Source organism: Myotis lucifugus, unplaced genomic scaffold (genome assembly GCF_000147115.1).
Source record: "Myotis lucifugus unplaced genomic scaffold, Myoluc2.0 scaffold_193, whole genome shotgun sequence".
In the NCBI taxonomy this organism is placed as follows: Eukaryota; Metazoa; Chordata; class Mammalia; order Chiroptera; family Vespertilionidae; genus Myotis; species Myotis lucifugus.
In genome coordinates this window covers 1,248,375-1,264,665 of record NW_005871241.1, presented here as the reverse complement: position 1 = coordinate 1,264,665, position 16,291 = coordinate 1,248,375, and the positions used below count along the sequence as shown (strand labels likewise).

The window sequence follows — 16,291 nt, the reverse complement described above, 5'->3', positions numbered from 1 at the left end:
ATTTTAAACTTTATTTTTCCTTAAAAGAAATGTTCTCAGATGATATTATTGAACCATAATGCTTCCTCTTGAAATCATATGAATCAAAATTCAATGGGATAATAGTAATAATACGATGACATCTCAATAGAAGAATATTTCTATTTTCTTTCCATGACAGCGCTGTGTATAGTTTTTTTCCAGTAGCATTCATCCTTCTCCATCAGTGATTAAATCTACCTTAAGGAAAATGCAAACATATTTTTTCTCCTCAAATTATTCAAGGTCACTTTTCATTTGAAATACTTTTAATTTTCAATTATTTAGTTAAAGTATTTACTTTAAAAAATGTATTTTTATTGATTTTAGAGAGGGAGAGAGAGAGAATCATTGATTGGCTGCCTCCTGCACATTCCCTACTGGGAATCAAGCCCACAACCTAGGCATGTTCCCTGACAGGGAATTGAATCACGACCTCCTGACCCATAGGTCTATACTCAACCACTGAGCCATGTCAGCCGGACACAATATTTACTTTAAAAAATTGAATGTATTCCTTTTGATATATCTTTTGGAAAAGAAAGACCAAAGTACTGAAATATTGTATGTTTTTTGTTTGTTAATTTTGGATTTTGGTGAATGTAAATATCTGAAAAGTCTTGAGGTGGGGCCAGTATGTGTATGGCTGATAAAGAAATATATGTCTGGAACTCATAAAAGTAGTGTAAACTAAAATTTACAGTTGATAATGATCAGAATACATACAAGAAAAGAAACGAAACAATTGGAAGTGGATGTGTAGTGTGTTCACAGAGGATATGAGAAGGTACAATTGGATAATGGGATTCTGGGAATGAGTAAATAATGAGAGGACAGTCAGGGAAAGAAGATTCAATGAGACACTTGGGAACGAATGGTCAGAAAAACTGGAGTATAATTTTGATGTCTTGGAATCATGAATAAAAAGAAGAAAGAGAGAATCACAATGCAGAAAAGATGCCTATGGTATAAAATGCTTCAGATATTAAAATGTTGACCTAGCTGGGTGTGGCTCAGTGAGTTCCCATCTGTGCACCAAATGGTCACAGGTTCAATTCCAGGTCACGGGCGTGTACCTGGGAGGAAGCATGATCCCTACCAGAGAAAAAGTGAGTGGTAAGAGGAGTTGTCTGGGAAAAGAAGCAGGTGAGGCAAGTAAGTCAATGTGTTGACATAGTTACCTGGAGTAAAACTGAGACCTAAAATCAACTACTCATAACTGATACTTGGCAAGAATGATAGATAAAGAAGTTAGGCAACAGCCTCATTCCTAGATGCTTATCTGACACATTCCCTTGTGTCAAAGCCTATTCACATACTGGAGTTTACAGCTCTTTACATAAAGTGTCAGAGTCTACTCACTAGTCGTACCTGGGTCCTGATAGCAGATATAGCTCAGGATCATACTCAGGTCAGGTAACATTTGAGCACTCGCTCAGAGAGAAGGGAGTGCATACAGTTGGCTATAGTCTCAACATTTGCACTTGGCATTGGATGATCAGTGTGGGGATGTGAGAGCCTGTGGTTCTTTGACCACAGAAGACCAGCTATTTACTCCAACTCAGAGTAGCCATGTATGTCTTAAGAATGGTTGCAGCAGGCTAGAATGCTCTCAGTGGGAGCTGGACAATAAGTAAAGACAGAAATTTGTAGCCCAAGAAGCAATTGCCATGCCATCCCTGGCTTATAATTGGAGGCAGCTACATGAGATGGGATGTAGGTGGCCTCAGATATTGTGGACAAGGCCAGTTTTGCTGCTTATATTTATAACGGCCATATTAGTGACTATTTTAGAAGCTCTTCATGTCCTAGTGTATGTTATTTTTCTTCATACTTTCTAAACCAAAGACTAAATCTTCATGGGAAAATTGGGTATGAGATACGCTGTCTTGGATTGTCAATTATGGTCAATCATGCTTCAAAAGAAGAGAGGATAAACTTTAATAAAATGTCCATAACATACAATCTCGATTTGGTACTTTTTTGAAACATCTGTGGTCATTGTGTCCTTAACATTAGTCTTTGTTGCAGGATCTTGCTCTAGACAGACCGAGATTTATATAACAGTATGCTTTGAAATTGGAGCAATTTCTGTATCCTGTTTTAATGGCCTGGGCATTGTTATTAAATAACTTTTTTTGAGAAAAAGTCTGTACGGAGCATCCCTGAGCTTGTATTCTTCTGCTAAACTTTATAATCTATGTAAGCACACAGCTAAATCATCTAAATAGGGCCCTAGAAGTATTCAACACTTCTGTAGTGATTCCATTATATTAGATATCCTTTGCAACATCAGTTTTAACTACTTCAGCTCTTTTCTTTAAGGTGTGATAGATGTTCCTGCTGATAATATTTTGAGTGTCTACCTCACAATTATGTGGGAAATAATATGTAATACTTTTGTGCCTTTTAAGATATTAGTTTCATCTACCAAGCTGGCCTGCATCTTTTCAAAAGGGTGAAAAAGTAAGGAATGACTATTTCTCTATTATGTATTCAATTTTTAAAAATAACAAAAGAAAACTTAACTAGTGTAACTGAATGCCAACCTGGAGAAAATCCTCTGGAGAAATGGAAATCTGATAGCTTTATGAGAAAAAAAATATTTAAAAGGCTAACCTGTAATTCGGCTACTAAAAGAATTTGAATATGAAATGTGTCTGAAAAGGGATTTTCCTTGTGTTAAGCAGAATTTTAAGATATCCCTCGTGACCTTTACCTCCAGATGTTAGTACCATGATTACAATATGCTACATGGAAGAAGAGATGTTGCAGACATAGATAAGGTTACTAGGAAGTTGCATAAACTAGGTAGTGCTAATCTAAGTGCTAATCTAATTGCATAAGCCCTTTTAAATCAGTTTTCTCACTGTTTGCAGAAGATGAAGGCAGGGGGAGTTGAGGCACAAGAAGGATTTACCATGCCACATAAGGTTGAAAATGGAGGGAGCGCATGGAAATAAATTCAAGTGACATCTAGAAACCCAAAGTGGCTCCTGGCTGACAGCCAAAAAAGGGAACAGAGACTCTAGTCCTACAATGACAAAAATCTGAATTCAGCCAAAAACCTGAATAAGATTGAAAGAGAATGCTATACCCAGAGCCGCCAGATAGGAACTCGGCATCTTGACTCAACATCTTGACTTTGGCCTTGTGAGAAACTAAGCAGACACCCAGCTGAGCTGTCTGTAATTCTCATCTACAGAAACTGTGAGATACAAAAAGGATGCTGTCTCAAGCCACTAAGTTTATGTCAATTTGTTACTCAGCAATAGAAAACTAAAACAGTCCTCAAATAATGTTCTCTAAAGACAATCATCTTAAGGTTTTCTAATTTGAACCAAGAAAAATGAACTCTTTTACAAGTATACCACAGAAGGTCACGAAGATGACCTCAGAATATCGTTGGGTTCTATTTCTATCAGCATTCTTTATTCTAGAAATATTATAAATGTTGAGTCCTTCAGCAAGAACTAAATCCACTATTGACAATTTTAAGAATACATAAACAATACTTTATTTCCTCATTGCTGAAATAAAAATTGTAAATGTTTAAAATGAGCCAGTATATTAAACCTCTCATTAGTGAGTTATATTTTATTTGGTATTAAAACATAAGGCAAAAAAAAGAATATCCACTACTATATGTGATAGACTGTATTGTATGCCCCATATTACTGCCCACCATGGCTTTTTGGTAGGTTCATTACACTTTTACACACTTCATTGACTAAATATGAGACTTTGGCAGATGGAAAGAAGAAGAAGTGAAAGTGGGTCAGGTTGTGCAAAAAGCCATAAGAGTCATGGCCAGTTTCCCCTGGTCCTATGGAGCTTTTACTATGGGCCATGGAAAAGCAGACTCCAGGTGAATGTGGCAGCTTCAGTCTGAATTTCACCTTCAGTCATGGATCCGCAATGAAGATATATGGAGGTGACTTGTACTCAACCTGAAATCTGGAGTTCAACCTGGTCCAGATGTATCAACCTGAGCCCAGATAAAATGAGCTTATTCTCAACTAATATGCATACTTCTCAGTATTAAATAAATGCTTGCTCCTGAATTATTGATGTTTGGGGAGTTTCAATCTCTTTCTTCAGGGTCAAAAATATATGTTTTAGCCTCAAAATAATCATGGTAAATAACTATGAGAAGAAAGGGCATGGGAGATGAACCAAGGCATCCCCAAATTCTTTGTTTCACCTGTTCAGTTTGGGTTCTTGCATACGTCAAATGATTAGTAAAACTTGATGTTAGTTAATAGCTCTGATGCATTTGAGTTTGTCTGACAATTCAATATTTGAGGGTATCTAAGTCACATAAAATAACTAAATTTAATTATAGTATGGTAAGAGATGGGAAATATAATGGCCCTTTAGTATGGTTATACTTTTAAATAGGTACCTAAGTTATTCTTAATTCTTAATTTCAAGTTTTAAAATCTCATCTTTATATAGCTGAAGATGAATCTAGATATACAAAGATTAGTAGGCCTAATTTTTAGACATTTCTGTTATGTCAATCAATATACTACATGGGGAAGAAAGAAACTTTCTTCTACCCTCAAGGTGATGAGGCAGATTAACAGGAGAAAAGTAACCAAATTTCCTTACAGATGTACACATGGGAACCCTACATAACATAAGAGATCAAAGACAGTAAGGGAAAATGAAGTCTATATGACATTCTGATCTAAGGACGAGGTGAGGCGCTTTGAACTTCAGAGGCAAAGAAGGCCATTGCTGGCCAATAAGGTGTTCAGTAATTAGTACTTTGCCCTTAGATAGGTAAAAAAAAAGTTATTTCTGGTGATAATTCTTACTATGGGCAAGACCTCTAATTTAAATTATGTAAGGGAGAGGTAAATGTTTCTTGTGAGCTTGCAGGGTCTTGACTGTTTTCAGTTCAAGACAGTTCACATGTCAAAGTGCCACATATGGGGGGAGGCCTGTTCTGAACCCCTAGACTTCCCTCCTCTGAAACATCCTAAGAAGTTTTATATTCCAGAAATTTGGTGATAGATCACTCCATATCTCATTAAAGCAGTCTCAGTCTTGAGAATAGGTTAGTTCAGTTAAACTGTTGTGTCTCATTTCAGGAAGTAGAGATGAAAGTAGGTTCCCAAAGTTAGGCCTATGCTACAAGCAATCAGGTATTTAATAAGAGGCATCTCCATGGAAACAGAAGAGAAACAATGGTTAATAACTGAAGCAGATTATAATCCCAGTATCTGAGTTATGAAGGCAGCCATTCCAGATGATGTCTAGATGTCTGCTTCAAAGATAGAGTGAAGGAAGGCACTGCCAATCTGATAGAATCTCCTGGTTTGCAAGTTTGAATGTCTCTGCTGATTTTTCAGCAACAGGAACAAAAATTGTCTCTACCTCACGGTAATATCTCTGAAGTTTTATCAAGTTGTCCAACATTAACTTTCATGGCCTGGAGTTTTAGTTTCTCAGTGATTCCAAGTCAAAGGATAGGAGAAATATTGGTAAGGTTGTATTGGAGGGTCATAGCCAGATATTGGAAAAAACTATAATTCAGCACCCAGTCAAGTTTATAAGTAATGATAATGAACAATGTAGAATTTAATATCTACAAATGTATATCACTGAAATATATTTTTTCTTTCTTAAAGAACACCCTCATTTTTACCAAAGATAGTCTAAGGTTAATTTTTTTATATAATAAGTATAGTTTCAATAATTGGGCCTGAATATTTGTATAAATCTAATAAGAATAGTAATGAACTAGATAGTCTCCTTTAAATATTTTTGCTAGAACTTTTTATAAGAAACCTATAAATTAAAGTTTAAAAGACCTCTCAAAGCCAGTAATGCCAGGCCAAGGACTTGCCACTATCTTTAGAATAGCTATAGATTTGGGTGAATTCCTTTCTTCTCAAGGTCCCCGAAATATCTTGAGGTTCCTGTAATTACTAGTCAGTGACCTTCTTCACTCACCGGTTAAGGCTGCTGCGAACCCTGCAAGCGGGTGCCAGGCCAATATTCCCAAAGGTTCTATTAGCCTCCATAAGTTATCTTAATTCCTTAAAGTTGTCTGGTCATATCTTAGTCTATGAGCATCTCTTTCAAACATGAGATTCCAGTCAAATCCTTGGAAACATAACCAGTTTCCAATAATTTCCTCTTCCAAGAACAGATTTTTATTGAACTTCTGTAAGTAAAAATATTGTTATGAAAATGACACCTTCTAATCATTATACTATATCATGATGATATACAAATTATTTTATTAATGATACATGTATAAGAATTCAAAGGGCAAATGTTTTTTTTTCTATTTTGAGCATATAGCAATATAAAATATAATAAATAACTTTATGTAATAGAGCTACCTTGTGCCAAGACAGAGAATTATCTTTGAATATCAAAGATTAGGCTCTGCCTCATTGCCTAAGTAATCAATTTCCCAGTGCTACTATTTAGTCAGTTTCAGACAATTGCAATATAGGGGAAAGGTGTAGAAATATATGATTATGTCTACTTAAAAAATAAATTTTAGAGTACAGTACTTAAGTTAAAATTCTTCAAAATGCCTAATGGGAAATAAAGTGCACTAAAGGCTAAGTGGAAAGAATGGTTACTCAATTTTAGCTATAAGGGGAAAATTAGACATATATTTAAAGAAAACTAAAACCCAGTCAAATGAGCCCTAACTATTTGGTATTCTAGGCCTTCCCTGAAACTTTTCTAAGACTGTAAATAAGTCTAGGCCATGCTGCTTTTAAACACAGCAAACAAAAGCATTTTACTGTAATGCTTAAGATAAGTGGTGCTAAGGGGTAATATTTTGAAATATTAATTACATAGAAATATAAAGGTGTAAACCATTCACATAACTTTGAAAATGAAACAAGAATGCATGAGTAGAGTTGATAGTTTTTATAGTATGTAAAAATGTAATATAAGGCAATGAACCAACAAAGTTTTTCTGGAGATATTTCAGAGAGATATTTTAAATATACTATGTGTTTGATATTACATTTTTATTAAATTTATAATAATAAAAATGCTTTCTTTTAAATAACATAATATATGAAGGATTTCTGTGAAAAAATATTTTAAAATGCTAGTTGCTAAATATTTGCATAAAATTGAGATAAAGTACAGATTTTGTAGGGGAGCACAGGAGACTTGGCCAGGCTGCCACATTTGTAGACAGTATGGCCAAAAATGTAACTAAGGAATTTACTGTGCAACAGCACATAGATCGACAATTTTTGGCTAGGTTACAGGCTGTAGAAGCAGCATAGAATATTTGGGGGAAAGACAGGACACCTTAACGTACAAACAAATGCTTAATTGTGATTGGGAACACAAGCACATATGCGTCACCCCTTTAAAATGAAACCGTAGTCACCATCAGTGGATTGATGTTAAGAAGCATTTGTGGATGGTATTTCATGACAATCTTACTGAAGAAGTGAATGCTCTACAAATCAAAGACACTCTACTTGCTATTGAGCATGAACATCAGACTAATGCTTGGAATGCAGTAAAGGAGCATTTATTTTATTTTATTTTTTAAAATATATTTTATTGATTTTTTACAGAGAAGAAGGGAGAGGGATAGAGAGCCAGAAACATCGATGAGAGAGATCGATCAGCTGCCTCCTGCACGCACCCCAGTGGGGATGTGCCCGCAACCAAGGTACATGCCCTTGACCGGAATCTAACCTGGGACCCCTGAGTCCGAAGGCCGACGCTCTATCCACTGAGCCAAACCGGTTCGGCAGTAAAGGAGCATTTAAACTGGATAGCCCCCTCTTCGTGGTTTTCTAGAATCAACTAGCACCTAATCGGACTATTGCTATTATTGTAATTCTTCTTGTTTTTCTTATAGTCTGTAAAATTGGAACTTGGGCAGTGAAGATGCTTTGTAGACCCTGACATTCCAAACAGAATGTCTGCTTCCTCCTTCTGTCTTCTACATCCAGCAAAATAAAAAAAAGGGGAAATGCAGGGGAGCACAGGAGACTTGGTTGGAAAGTTTGTAATGAGAAAATTCCGACCTAGGGAAGTTGGCTGAAGGTGCCTGCCCCTAATTATTCCTTGACCTTTCCAAACAAGTCTGTGTACATGCAGACCCTTGGGTGTTTACTGGAATCTTAATGCTTAATCTTTAAATGTCCTTGCTTAAAGGACACTGCAGACACATGTGTCCTCCAAAGATTACTTACCCTACTGATTATATCTAAAAGATAAACTTTATCCCAAACTGCTGGTACAATAAAAGCCTGAAAAGGCAGGCAAATGAGGCTGTCTGGTTCCTCTAGCCAGGCAGTCCCTTAACCCTCTCTTTCACAGAAACATGTGTCAGAGTAATCATTCATCTGTCACTCAGGGTCATCCCCGGCAAGGCTATTTAAGTTATATGACTAAATCTTTAAAATTTTCAAACTATTAGAGTAAATCTCTGGGAATCATATATGTGCAAATACTTATGTATATAAACAGATATTCATAGATCCAGTTAGAGAATCTTCAAGCATTTTGATCAGTACTTTAAAAGTAATACAGTATATTTTTACACAGATATTAAAGTAATAACAAAATATTCTCACATGAGAACAGTTTTTTTCTTCCTTTTAATCCAAAACCCAAGTTCGATGATCTTTATTTTATGTATTTACTTATTTAATTTTTGTTAATCCTCACTTAAGAATATTTTTTCCAATGATTTTTTATAGAGAGAATGGAAGAATGAGAGAGAGGGGAGCCAATGTGAGAGAGACACATTGATTGGTTGCCTCTTGAACCAGGACCTGGGTGGACCTGCAACCCAGGTATGTGACCTTGATTGGTAAATAAACCCGTGACCCTTCAGTCCCTGGAAGGGCACTCCAACCACTGAACCACACTGCCCAGGGTTTGATTCTTTTTTATTGAATGGAATCTGGAGAACTCTGAGAGACAACTTGAAAAGCAAACTAAAATTTTTATTTACAAGTTCTATGTAATGTCTAGTCACTCTCAGAAGACTTTTTTTGGGTCATAAATAAAGATATGTTCTCAAAACATGAAATATCACCACTTGAGCATTTCATTTATGGATCTAGAGCAACTTATAGCCTACTTTTTTATTTTTACTTAGTTAGACTCTGTTAATTTGAATATTTTGTTTAGTTTTCTATTTAACCACATAGTTCAGATATCTATAGAAAATAGTCTCTTTATTTTTTGACTTGAGAATGCAAAATTTTGCTCTATTTCCTCTAATCACATTGAACTAATCCTAAATTAATTGAATACCCAATTTTTCTTTTCTTTTTTTTTTAAATATATTTTATTGATTTTTTACAGAGAGGAAGGGAGAGAGATAGAGAGTTAGAAACATCGATGAGAGAGAAACATCGAGCAGCTGCCTCCTGCACATCTCCTACTGGGGATGTGCCCGCAACCCAGGTACATGCCCTTGACCGGAATCGAACCTGGGACCTTTCAGTCCACAAGCTGACGCTCTATCCACCGAGCCAAACCGGTTTTGGCAAATACCCAATTTTTCATGCCATCTAATAAAAGCTCCAATTTCAGAAAAGATGAGAGGGGCATCTCCAACATGTCTCATTATTCATGATCTATTAAGCAGCTTAGGGTATGAATCAGGGATATAGGGTGACATACCTCTTCTTTGCCTTCTCTAACAAATATAGGCAGTCTAGTTTCTAGGGCTTTTAGAAAGTGTCAAAAGTCATTTGTTACATTTACTCACACATTGTAGAAATCAGTATGATTAAAACTTTTGACCCAAGGATATAGGGACTTATTTTTAAGGCAGGCTTAACGTTTTAAGATGGAGAAAGAGTTTGTTAAATATCTATTTAACTCACCTAGTTAGCGTACTTTTATCTAACTAGTACTTGGTATTCCCTAAGCATTTATTCTCTAAATCAACAAATTTGCTACATTATTTTTATGTAGAGTATGTTTTACATTCTAATATGGTAAACAAAACAGAAATCTGTTAGAAAATGCCCTTAGAGCTTTCCTGTGATGAGACAGACAGACACAGGCAGCTGTAAGTGCTGTGGCAAAATAAGCTAATTTTCTTCTGTATAATTAAAAGTAAGTAACCTTAGAGGGTTTTGAACAGTCACATTTAATGTTCCATCTTAGGGCAAGTCATAGCTTTGTATGTTTCTGCATTTATCTTTTCATGTGTAGGATTACATTCAGAAAGCCATTTTTACTTAAGCAATGTTTGTGAGAACTGTAAGAAAAACAGTATTTTTTTTCTTTTTATTATGCTAGCAAATTTCAGGAGATATAACATTGTTTAAGTTTTTTGGGGGGGTATTAAGTTATTATCAATGTAATATTGGAAATAATATGTTAAAATAACTTAAAGGGACATTAAGTAGCATAAAGTAGTAAGAGAACAGGAGATCACTGTAATATAGAAAGAGTAAAGGAGGTTTCTGACAGAGTATATGCATTGAACTATACCTTCATAGAGAGGTAGGATTTGAAAAAGTGAAATGGATAAAGGACATTATAGATAATAGCCTATTCTAATTTAATTGGGCAAAGAGTTTGAAATGTGAATAAAATGGTATGAATTTAAAATTTGTAAACGCCAATCTCATCAAACCAAATTAGATACACTGTCCTGTATGAAAGTAAGTTCGAGTGGAAAGTGGTACATTTGTAACTATATATGCTCGCCATTTTTCCTTTTCCTTGTAATGAAACCTCTTTTCTGGTGAGAATTAGTGTGCTGTCATCTAGCCAGAAGCCTTAGTCCTCCAGACAAAGTGATTTGTTCATAGAGGGAGAAGTGAACACAAGTGTGCCAACCAGTCTCCCTGTATGATTTCTGGTGCTAAGAAAGAAATGATGGAATTTCTAGAGAGAAGTATAGTCCTGGAAACATCGATTTGCCTTGCCATCCAGCTTAGCCATACTTTGAATGTTAATCTTAATATCGGCTAGATAATATTTAAATTTGTAATTGGTAGTTTATAGTATATACAATTGAATATTTGAGTATTCATTTCTGTGTTAAATTAGTTCAATTGTAAAATTTTGTAAGGCTGTTTCAAAAGATTTTCAGTGAACACTTACATTCATCCAGCGAAGTAACGGAAAGACAACTAATTTTAACTTTTATTTTACTCAACAATGTATCATTAAATTATTTAATTTTTAGATTAAGAACCTATAAATATGTTCAAAAGTCCCATATAATATTATGCAAAATTCAAAGTGTTGAGAGAACCATTGCTTTAGACCTCAAGGGCTGAATTATATGTAATATTTGACCTGTCTCTCCTTAGGTACTAACGTGAATTATCAGGCAATAATAGGTCAGTCAAAAATTGTCTGCTATTCAGAAAGCAGAATGTGTGAACTATTAGATAAATTCAGTTTATGTGAAGGATGAACCAAGATGTCAGTCTAAATATAGAGCCTCTGTAGTTACTGAATTACAGCCCTTGCCTGTCTTAAGTTGGCAATTTAATAGAATAATTGGATAGATTTAGAGCTATTAAGGCATAACCTTAAAGAAATAATTTTAATATTTGATTACATAGGTAGACACATTTATTAGTAATAAAAGTGGCAAGATCTATTATTGAATTATCAGACAGAATAACAGTGAGTTATGGAAAATCATAATAAAGGTGGTCTAAAATTCTAAATGGAAATATGCACTTGCATACTTAAGAAGATCTGAGGAAATATGTTTAAAATTTTTTAGCAAATAATATTAAAAGTTTACAAAATGAAAAAATAGAAAAGTTGAAATACATTTGGTCTAATTATTTAATAGTTTATGTTGCCATACATATTTAGTTCATTATGAAAACTTTCAGCAATTAGAAATTACAACCAAGAACCCTTATATAATCCTATATAATAAAAGCTTAATATGCAAATCGACCGAATGGCAAAATGACCAGTCGGCGGGGGGCGGGGCCGGTGAACAGGCGGCGCCAGGCCAGCCAAGGCACATGCCAGCGGGCAGAGGGAGTAGACGGCGATGGGGGAAGGGGTGGGGCCGCGCTGGCTGGCGCCATCCTGTGATCAGCCGCCCAGTCGCCTCCCAAAGAGGGAGGCTGGTGGCGGCAGCAGTGGTGGGTGATGGGCAGCGCCATCCCACAATCAGCCTGCCCTGTTGCCTCCCACAGAGGGAGGCCAGCGGCAGTGGCAGCAGCAGGGGGATGGGGGTGGTGCTGTCCCCTGATCGCCCACCCAGTCACCTCTTGCAGAGGGAGGCCAGCGGCGGCAGCAGTGGCAGGTTGATGGGGATGGCGCCTTCCCCTGATAGGTCCTCCTGGTCGCCTCCCACAGAGGGAGGCCAGACTGCGGCTTAGGCCTGCTCCCCCTGGGCCTAAGCCCCAGTCTGGCCTCCAGTAGGATGTTAGCAGTACGTCCCCTGAGGGCTCATGGACTGTGAGAGGGCACAGGCTGGGCTGAGGGAACCCCCCCCCACCCTGAGTGCAAGGATTTTCATGCACTGGGCCTCTAGTTTGATATAAAATTTAAGTTTCTATTTTATAAGTTATATATTTTTAACATTTCATAGATTGTAGATGCTCTAGTTTTAATATATTTATAATTATGTGCTTAATTCTTTAAATGTCTGACCTCTCTCAGTATTAGCTTTTCTTCTTAATTCAGTGAATGACTTTTGGGTCCATAGTTTATACTACAATTTTTTCTGTCCATCTTTTTATCAAAAGATCAGATAAAAATTATGATGACAGAACTGAAGAGACCAACAGATTTTTGTACTGGTCCCTTAAACAAGATATTGAAAGTTTTTTTTAACTGTCTGTAAAATGGTATAGTTTAAAACACAAAACTAGCAATTAAGTAATACTCATTGTATTGTTTCTTAAAAGAACATAATGAATATAAAATTTTAGAGATTTGGATTCTTTGTCGTTGTTGTTTTGAATGAATTTCAAACATGTCAATATGGCACAGCATATAGAATGAAAGCTTATTTCCATGTATAAAACAATACTTGGAAATGGTAAACTAGAAATGAAAAATCCTTTTGCTTCATTGAAAAGGAGGGGGCTCTGTTACATTATATTGCCTCTTGAAGTTCAGCATTAAGATGTGCACTCCATACCCTTTGCTTAATCTCACTGCCTGTCAACTTTGCTTGTTCTGAATCAGCAATAAAACTCTCAGAATCTGAGTTCCCAGGAGGACTTATTTCACATATTGGAAGCTCTCTGATTTATATAATTGCAGAGATTTCCTACTGAAGGTCAGTTATTATGTTATGTGTCACACCTCTTAAAATTAAATATAGCCATCTTTATCTTTCAGTTTCACCCAAAGAACCAATGTGTCATGCTATCTACCCAGCACATACTGGTAGATAGCTCTTTAGAATGAATTGGATTCGGGATACTTAGTATATATTCCCAGAAGTGGGATCTCTGGGTCAAAAGAGAGTTCCATTTTTAATTTTTTGAGGAAACTCCATACTGTTTTCTACAGTGGCTACACCAGTCTGCACTCCCACCAGCAGTGTACTATGGTTCCCTTTTCTCCAAATCCTTGCCAGCACTTGCTTGTTGATTCTGGCATGTATGAGGTAATGTTTCATTATGGTTTTAATTTGCATCTCTCTGATGATTAGTGATATTGATCATTTTTTCATATGTCTCCTGTCCACTGTATGCCCTCTTTGGAGAATTGCCTATTCCGGTCCTTTGCCCATTGTTAAATTGGATTGTCTTCCTGGTGTTGAAACACCAATTCGAAAGAATATACGGACCCCTATGCTCATAGCAGCATTATCTATAATAGCCAAGGTCTGGAAATAGCCCAAGTATCTGTCAGTAGATGAGTGGATAAAAAAAAAAACTGTGTACAGTTACACAATGGAATATTATGCGGCCACAAAAAAAGAAGGAAATCTTACCCTTTGCAACAGCATGGATGAACCTGGAGATTATTATGCTAAGCGAAATAAGCCAGTCAGAGAAAGAAAAATAGCATATGATCTCACTTTTATGTGGTATCTAATGAGCAAAATAAATGGATAAACAAAATAGAAACAGCGGCATGGATACATGGAACCAACTGACAGCTGTCAGAGGGAAGGTGGGAGGAGGTACCGGATGAAAGAAGGTGGAGGGTGTGGTGATGGCCAGAGGGAAGAAGTGGCAGGGGCTGGTGAAGGTGGTGGGCAGGGGGTTCATCTGTAATAGTGTCAACAGTTTAAAAATTGCATTTATTTGCCTTACAAACACTTTGATAATTAAATTAAACACAACCTTAATTAAATTTATACTTTATGAGAAAAGGCAGTGATGCCTCACTATCACAGGAAGGAAATACAGCTCTATTACACCCACTGTCTCAGAGATGATCCTTTACTTCTACCTATTGGTAATAAATAGGTCAATATTCTCACAACTGCTTTACAAGTTATCTAAGTATCTTTTATTAAATTTCTGTGTTACTTTCTCGTATAAACACTACTTTTATATTTCTAATTACAAAACTTATTTTAGTCCTTCTTTGCTGTAGACGTTTTGGCATTTCTGAAATAATTTTAATGTAATTAACTAAGGTTTTATAACAGATTTCATTTCCTAACCCAAAATTAATTTGTTCAATAAATTAAAACAATTGAATAATACATATTAAATGCCTTTTGTGATTACAGGCTTTGGGAATGAAAATTTAAACCTTATCTCCATTCCTTATAAATATATGCCCATATGTTTCTCACTTAATATCATTTTTTATCTATAATTGGGAATAATAAGGTACATATATAAATTAGCCAAAGCCTGCGATATTGTAATCAGTCAGAATAGTAGCTACTATTTTAAGTAATCTTATTTAAATTACACAATAGTTTCTGTAAAAACTGCTTAAGATTTATTTGGAAGTCCAGTAGCTTTATTTATTTTGTTTTAATTTTGCTCTAATCTATATTTGGTGTGTATTTCCAATGATAATTTCTACTTCAGCTCACTAAAGTACAAGAGTTAAAAGGTATCGAAGTGTAAGAAAGAATTTATAATCACAGAATTCTATAGCTACCATATGTCTTAAAAATTATCTCATCCAGCATCTCATCTATTAGACAGAGGCTAGTTACATAAATCCCCCACTAGTGATTAGGAGACTAGTGATTAGAATTAAATGACAATGGTGACATTAAAACAATTAATCTAGAATGCCAAATTATTCCAAAATATATACAACTCTTGAACTTTCATTGCTTTCCTTACAGAAATGGAGTACATATCTATCTATACATATAAAAGCCTAAGTGTCCGAAGAAAGGAACGACCAAACGACCAGTCGCTATGATGCACACTGACCACCAGGGGTAAGATGCTCAATGCAGGAGCTGCCCCCTGGTGTTCAGTGTGCTCCCACAGCCAACCTCCCATGGCCCCTCCCCCCTGCCAGCTAACCTCCCGCTGCCTTGATTGGCCCCAATCACTGGCCAGGCCTAGGAACCCCACCTGTGCATGGATTCGTGCACTGGGCCTCTAGTTTTTAATAAATAGTTGTGAATTATTAAAAAATATTTTATCCTATTAAGTAATATATGTTTTATCACATTTTTAAATACCTTTCTTTATTTTTATTTGTTTTTTAAATTAGATTTTATTGATTTCAGAGAGGAAGGAAGAGGGAGAGAGAGAGAGATAGAAACCCCAATGATGAGAGAGAATCATTGATCGGCTGCCTCCTGCATGCCACCCGTTGGGGATCAAGCCCACAACCCAGGTATGTGCCCTTGACAGGATTCAAACTTGGGACCTTTCAGTCTGCAGGCTGATGCTCTATCCACTGAGTCAAACCAGCTAGGGCTTTATTTTTTTTTTTTTAATATATTTTATTGATTTTTTACAGAGAGGAAGGGAGAGAGATAGAGAGCCAGAAACATCGATGAGAGAGAAACATCGAGCAGCTGCCTCCTGCACATCTCCTACTGGGGATGTGCCCGCAACCCAGGTACATGCCCTTGACCGGAATCAAACCCGGGACCCTTCAGTCCGCAGGCCGACGCTCTATCCACTGAGCCAAACCGGTTTCGGCCCAGCTAGGGCTTTAAATACTTTTATTTTCTTCACTCCCTACTGATTACAGGTTACAGGTTATAAGAAACTAGGCATATTGATTTGCCTAAATTAGTATTATTGTATGCATATTTGCTGGGAAAATATATCTGTTGAATCTGTTATAGAAATTCAGAGCATATTTGATGTAATATTGTGTTAATTATCAATCGCTGTATAACACATTATTCCCTAAC

At 36.2% G+C, this 16,291-nt stretch overlaps 1 pseudogene; it reads left to right on the top strand.

Moving 5' to 3' along the window:
* Positions 1-1,106: 1,106 nt before the first annotated feature.
* On the top strand, positions 1,107-2,349 carry LOC111827616 (annotated as a pseudogene).
* The last annotated feature ends 13,942 nt before the right edge of the window (positions 2,350-16,291 follow it).